Genomic DNA, 6279 nt, shown 5'->3' on the forward strand with positions numbered 1-6279 from the left:
ATCACCTTGGACTCTAGAGCCAGGGAATGTCTTTCTTTTCTCCTTTCATTTTGTCTCCAGATATCTGTGAGCTTCATTAGGCTGGTCCTTGAATAGATTCAGTTCTTCACCAGGTTTGTATTCCATATTTTTAAAGCAGGTAGGCTTGACAATAATCTGTGATCTAATCCCCTTCATTCAATAATACCCAGAGGTTCTGCTGGAATTTCTACTATGGGAAATCCCTTCAGCATTGCTAATCACACATTGTCTATGACAGCTAAGTCTTTTGTCACCCATTTTTGTGTTCTAGCATAGGTTGCTGACAGTCTGGTTATGCCCAGAGACTGCATCTGAAAATAGTATCTTCTTGTTTGCTTTTATTTTTCAAGGTTTTATTTTCTAAAATGTGTTTTTAGCATTCATTAAAAAAATGTTTAAGTTCTAAATTCTTTGCTTCTGCCTCATCCTTCACTCACTCAATGAGAAGGCAAGCAATATGGCATCAGTTAGAATAATATTTTCAGTATTTAAAAGAAAATACTGACGTATGTTAGGAAAATCAGAAGTGAGGGGCAATAGAGATGCCATTTCCCGCCCCCCCATCTGAAAACTATCCATGGACCCCTGGTGGAAAACCCCCATCCTAGAGAGTCACCAAAGGACCTTAGATATAAAGGGACTTGTCCAGAATCACACAGCCATACTTCCCAACTGCAAACCCAGCCCTCTGTCCTCTAGATCAGAGTAGCACAAAAAACTTCAGCTATTATTATTATTATCATCATCATTTTTATTAGCCCAAAGATCAAGAATGGTCTGAAGTTGGCTTCATTGTTGGGTTCAGTTGAAGGAAAATGATCTTAGCTCAAAGTCACCCTTAATTTCCAGGATTCTAATTTTGTTTAAGTGGAGGTGATTTGATAACTGGAACTCATAGCCATCTGGGAGTATCACATGAAAGACACTCTTTTCAAAGAGGAAGAAAACCTGAATGGAGAACAGAAGTAACTGAAGAGAGAGACTTGGGCTTGGAGGCAGGAAAGCCTTCTTCAAATTCCTACTTCAGGACACTTACTCCAAGATACTGGGAGACCTAGGGCAAATCATTTATCTTTATGAGACTCCTTTTTCTATTATGTAAAATGAGGGGGTCAGAGTAGATAACCTCTGAAGATCCTTCCAGCTCTAAATTTAAGAACCCTTTTTCTGTCAAGGATACCCCAGAGTCTTCTCTTATTTTCTTTTGACCAGGACTCTTTATGATTCTCTTTTTTCCTGCTCCTCTGCTCAGAGGATGCTGAACTTCTTGCCATAGTCTCATGGAAACCCACTGATCTCTTTGTCCACTAGCTTTTCATATTGCCCTGATCAGAGTTTCATTCCTGGGCTGCTCTGTCAGATTCATGGCATGGATGAGGTCATCTCTTGGATCCTTCCATGCTTGGATTTTCCATGCTCTGATTCAAGGGTCTTGCCTTAAACTGGGTCCCTGGTTGAAAGGGGAAATTGGTCTCCCTTTGTTCTACATCCCATCCAATATCCCTCTTGGAATTTCAGACATTGATGTTCCTATCATCATCTCTGCGGAAGCGTGCATTAAAGTGACATCCAATGCTGTCACGGTCTTGGGCAAAGTTGATGACAAAGCTGGAAATGGAGAACACATCTCTGTTATAGACATGGGCCCAAAGCCTTGGAATCCTCCCATTCAGAGAATCTCTCAGCTCCAATATCCCGAAAGGAATTCTCACCTATTGCTGACGTAAAGCATCAGAGTTTCTCTGCTTCTGGAACCCTCCCTCACACATTCTGCCCAGCTAGTCACTATCATACAGATTTTACTACATCCAGAGACAGAGTTCACTATTTTTTCCAAACCTTCTATTTCAGCTATTGGACAGCTGCAGTCAGGCAATATTCTCTTATGGCCAGTTCTAGTATTATCCTCTGGGACCAAGACAAAACAGGTCTGGTCTTTCTAGTCAAAGGTCAAGGGTGAACAAGTGTGTTCTGGATTCAGGTCTCACTCATGAATGAATTTTGAGATACCTTTAACATTTTGTAAATTAGCAGGGGCCACAATGAAGGAGTTAATGTATTGAATAGGTAGATTTAAGAAAGTGATGGAGAAAATGGGAAAAAATTAATTAAACCTAAAAGCCTCATGGAGACAGATCCCTCTGGAGATGACTGTTCAGCATTTACCAGCACATTCCTAATTGTGCTCAGATGTCCCTCCTCTAACACAGAAAGCCACTGAGCAGGTGTGTAATATTTGTTGCACATAGGTTGGAGTGTGTGGGAAAAGAAGAATTCACTGGGTAAAAAAGCTTCCTCTTTTTACCTTTCAGTTCTTCTACTTCCAGGGAATCTCTCCTGATTACCCAACTCCCACTGACTCTAGGTTCTCTGAATTCCTACAACTTACTGCAAACTGCTGTCTTGGTACTTGTCATCTGATGCCTGCTGAGGTTATTTGCTAGGACAGAGGGCAAGGATCATGGCAAAATGAGTTTTTTAGAGGACAAATAAGCTTTGCTACTGACTCTGTCATTCTGTGACCTTGGACGAGTCACACTCAGTTTGCCCTCATTTTCCTTCTAGGAGAAAAATATTCTCTTAGATGACTTGCAAGGTCTCTCCAAGCTCAGGTGTTTTTGGGTTCCTCACCAAAATATGAGGAACAAACTTTATAAACCTTTAAAAAACAAATAAAAAACCTTCTATATTAAAGTATTATTAATTATTGTTATTATTACTACCCAGGGCAAGTAGGTGGCCAGGGGATAGATTGCCAGATCCGGAGTCTGGAAGCCTCATCTTCCTGAGTTCAAATGTGACCTCAGACAATTGTTAGCTGTGGGAACCTGGACAAGGCACTTAACCCCATTTGCTTCAGTTTTCTCAAGTGTAAAATAGCTGAAGAAGGAAATGGCAAACTGTTTCAGTGTCTTGGCCAAGAAAGCCCAAATGGGATTAGGAAGAATTGGACAGGACTGAAACAAGTGAACAACAAAGTGAAAATTATTAGTATCTACGTGCTTCTTGGGTCTCTCTCTCAATGTCCCAGTGAGACTGTGAAGTTTGGCAGGACAAAGTTCTGGTCTTACTGATCTCAAGGATCCTCACAGTCCTAGGAAGGAATGGACAGGTCTGGATTATGCTGTCCCTCCTCCCACATTAGAATCTACTTCCCAGAATCCCTTCCAAGACCCTGCATAGATTTGGGAGGACTATGTGGCTGCCTTCTGTGTTGCCTTGCATGAGAGGGCTGGCTGATATCAGGGAATCCATGCCCAGGAAGCTTGGCCCTAGATCTCCACTGCAAGTCCTAGTCTGTAGCTAGACTGGCCAAACCACACTGCATGCCTGTCAAGCTCTGACACAGGTGATTGATAGAGCTTAAGGACTGGATCCTCAATCCCATCCTCATGTTTTCTCACTTACTGTCTGGGTGCAGGTGCTATAACTCCTTCTATTTCTATTTTCAATCCAGGTTGGAGGTTCAAGTCCTTAATTTCCAATTTCTGAAGAGAAAAATAAGAGCAAGGTTAGGGCTGGGAGCCAAGGGGAGGCAGAGCTTCCATTTGGGGAGAGGTTACCTTCCAGGAATCTTTCACTGAAGGAAACTCTTCACCAGGCTAGTTATTGCTGAAGTGGGAGACAGTCCCAGGTCTTTGGGCCTCATTTTCCCTATCTGTTAAATGAGGAACTAGCCTAGAGCATTGATCTAGTCCACTCCTCATTTTACTGATCTAGAAACTAGGAATCATAGAATGAAGAAGTGACCTGTTCCAGGTGACACAGGTGAGCAACAGTGTCAGAACTGGAATACAAGTTGTTCCTGGGTCACAGGCCCATGCATCCTCTGCCCTATTGGTTCTCTCAGTACCTTCTTAGGCTGGAATCCCATTTATTTGGGCAGGTGGGCAATGATGGAGGGGCAAGAATGTCTGTAGTTTTACCTAAAGGACAGGAGATAAAGTACATGTCAAGAAGAAGGGGAGTTAGAAAGAGAGAGGGAGGTTCAGAAAGAATGTGGAATCAATGGGGTCCATGGCAGAAACACTAAGATAAAGGAATGTAGGTTCTTCTGCTCTTCTATCAGGGTAGCACTGATATGTCACCTTTCCTGTAATAAATCAGTTGAGAAGGTAGACTGAAGCAGTCATAGGGCTTTTCAGGGTGTGTGTGTGTTTGTGTGTGTGTGTGTGTGTGTGTGTGTTTGTGTGTGTGTGTGTGTGTGTGTGTGTGTGTGTGTGTGTGTGTGTGTGTATGGAATCTTACAAGCTGGTTTCTTAGAGAAGAGTCTAGAAATGCATTTTTGGGTTAAAGCTGTCTTATTTTCTCAGGTGAGAGCTAGAATTTAGAGGTTGCTAAGGAATCCATTATCCAGTGGTCCATCCTATTTGTCAGCTACCACTTTCTCCTTTTCTAATGGAGTCTCCACAGCATTGGCCCATTCTGCAGCATCAGGCAGGGTGAGAATGAACTCTGTAAGACAGCCATTCAGTTCAGAAACTCTAATCCTGTGGAATAAGATTGATCTCTGCTTTCCCCCAGCCCTCCACCTAACCAACTGACCCCTTCCTCTTCCCTCTCAACTCAAGGAAGGGGGATTCCCCCATATTCTCTCCACTTGCCTCTATGCAGATGTAGTCCTTCACAGGCAGGTGACACCATAATCCCATCCCATGTGTAATAGGTATAGGCTTTAAAAATATAAAAGCTGATTTTTGCAAGTATATTAGGGAAAGCCTTGGCTGGAAGTCATGGACATTCTGAATAGAATGCAGGGGGTATGGAGGAGAGAGCTGAGCAACAGACATTGCTGTTTGTGAGGGGTTTGGAGCAGAAGTGCAATCAGCAGTCCCTATTTGACCTGGGATCTTGGAGATGGTGAAGGTTGTGAAGGCTGAAGACATCAACCTGCAAGTCAACTCTGAGTAAGGAGGAGGCCTGCGTTCTGGTGGACGGTCTGCAGACATCTCTCCCTACCTGGTTACTCTAGGCCAAGGGTCAGCAACGTACGGCTCTCGAGCCATGTCTGGCTCTTTTGAGGGCCAGATAGGGCTCTTTCTGCAGGAGCCATAAAGTCATTTTTTTCAGGCAGTGTTACAGGAGCAGCACTGTGAGCACTGCACGGCTCTCACGAAATTACATTTTAAAAAATGTGGTGTTTATGGCTCTCACGGCCAAAAAGGTTGCCGACCCCTGCTCTTGGATCATCGGCTGTGGAGGAGTTGGTTCCTGGTATCCTGAAGACATCTCTGGATCAGTTGTGAGAACCCAAATCCAAGCCCTCTTCCAAGCTGTCAAACCTGGCAGAAGCTAGGTTGGCTAAGGATCTTACCCTTTTGACTCCAGTCCCGGGCAGTTAGACATAGTTTCACCTCACCCCCTCTCCTGTCCTCTCAAAAACAAATACACTGTTTTCCTGTTTGTTGTCTTTGTACCCTGAAGTTTCCATAGTGTGTATTTACTATACTCTGAGTTTATCCCTTGTCTAGATGGAGCAGGGTGACAGTTAAGGCCTAACTGTCATTCTGTCAACAGTCATTTCCCTTAACACAGGACGAGTCTCACTTCCCCCGGCTCCCCTCTTCCCAGGATCTCTCTGGGTTTGGCAATTTGTCAGAGCTCTTGGGACTTGGAGTTAGGGATAGCCCATAGCTAAAGGGGGGTTGCATGGGTAGTGGAAGGACAGTCCTGCAAGGGCAAAGGAGGGAGAGCTGAGGGGTTAGAGAAGAAGAAAAAAGAGGCCAAGACCAGAGTGAGGGAGAGTACAGCAACCCCATCCTCTACAGAAAAACCCTTCTTAAGCCTCCTGCCTTCTTTTCAAATACCAACCCCAGAGCATCTCCCAAACTTTGGCCATCTGCCTATATCCTAGACAAGGAGCCCCTGGTACACTCACCTTGGTCATGACTGAGAATGAGAAATGCTCCTGTGATATTCTTCGATGGTATGGGACTCTGAAGGATAAAGTCCAAGTCCAAATGAGAGATGGTAAGTCAGGCTTTTGTCTCACCCATTGGTCCTGCTCTGAGCTTCAGCTGGGTGGTGCCCCAGCCCCGAAGCTAGCCCTGCTCTCTCATACAGTTCCCTAATCAGGAGCCAGAAACTAGGTTGGAGTGTATTTTAAGAGCTGGGCCTAGTGAATTTTTAATGTCTTTCTTGGAAAGCTGCCAATCAAGGTGGAGACAACCTTTTGATCACACTCCATCCCCATCAAATCTGTCCCATTTCTAGGCCTTTCCCCTCCACATCCAAACCCAAAAAAACTGTCCTTCGGAA

General features: G+C 44.1%; 1 long non-coding RNA gene across 1 annotated transcript; it reads right to left on the reverse strand.

Annotated features, from left to right (window-relative positions):
• Window positions 1-773: 773 nt before the first annotated feature.
• Window positions 774-6065, reverse strand: LOC123249469. The gene is made up of 3 exons (XR_006506386.1): window positions 5900-6065; window positions 3430-3509; window positions 774-1629 (listed from the first exon to the last, which is right to left on the reverse strand). It is a non-coding gene; the product is annotated as an uncharacterized LOC123249469 (long non-coding RNA).
• Between the last annotated feature and the right edge of the window lie 214 nt (window positions 6066-6279).

Source organism: Gracilinanus agilis, chromosome 5 (genome assembly GCF_016433145.1).
Source record: "Gracilinanus agilis isolate LMUSP501 chromosome 5, AgileGrace, whole genome shotgun sequence".
Taxonomy (NCBI): Eukaryota; Metazoa; Chordata; class Mammalia; order Didelphimorphia; family Didelphidae; genus Gracilinanus; species Gracilinanus agilis.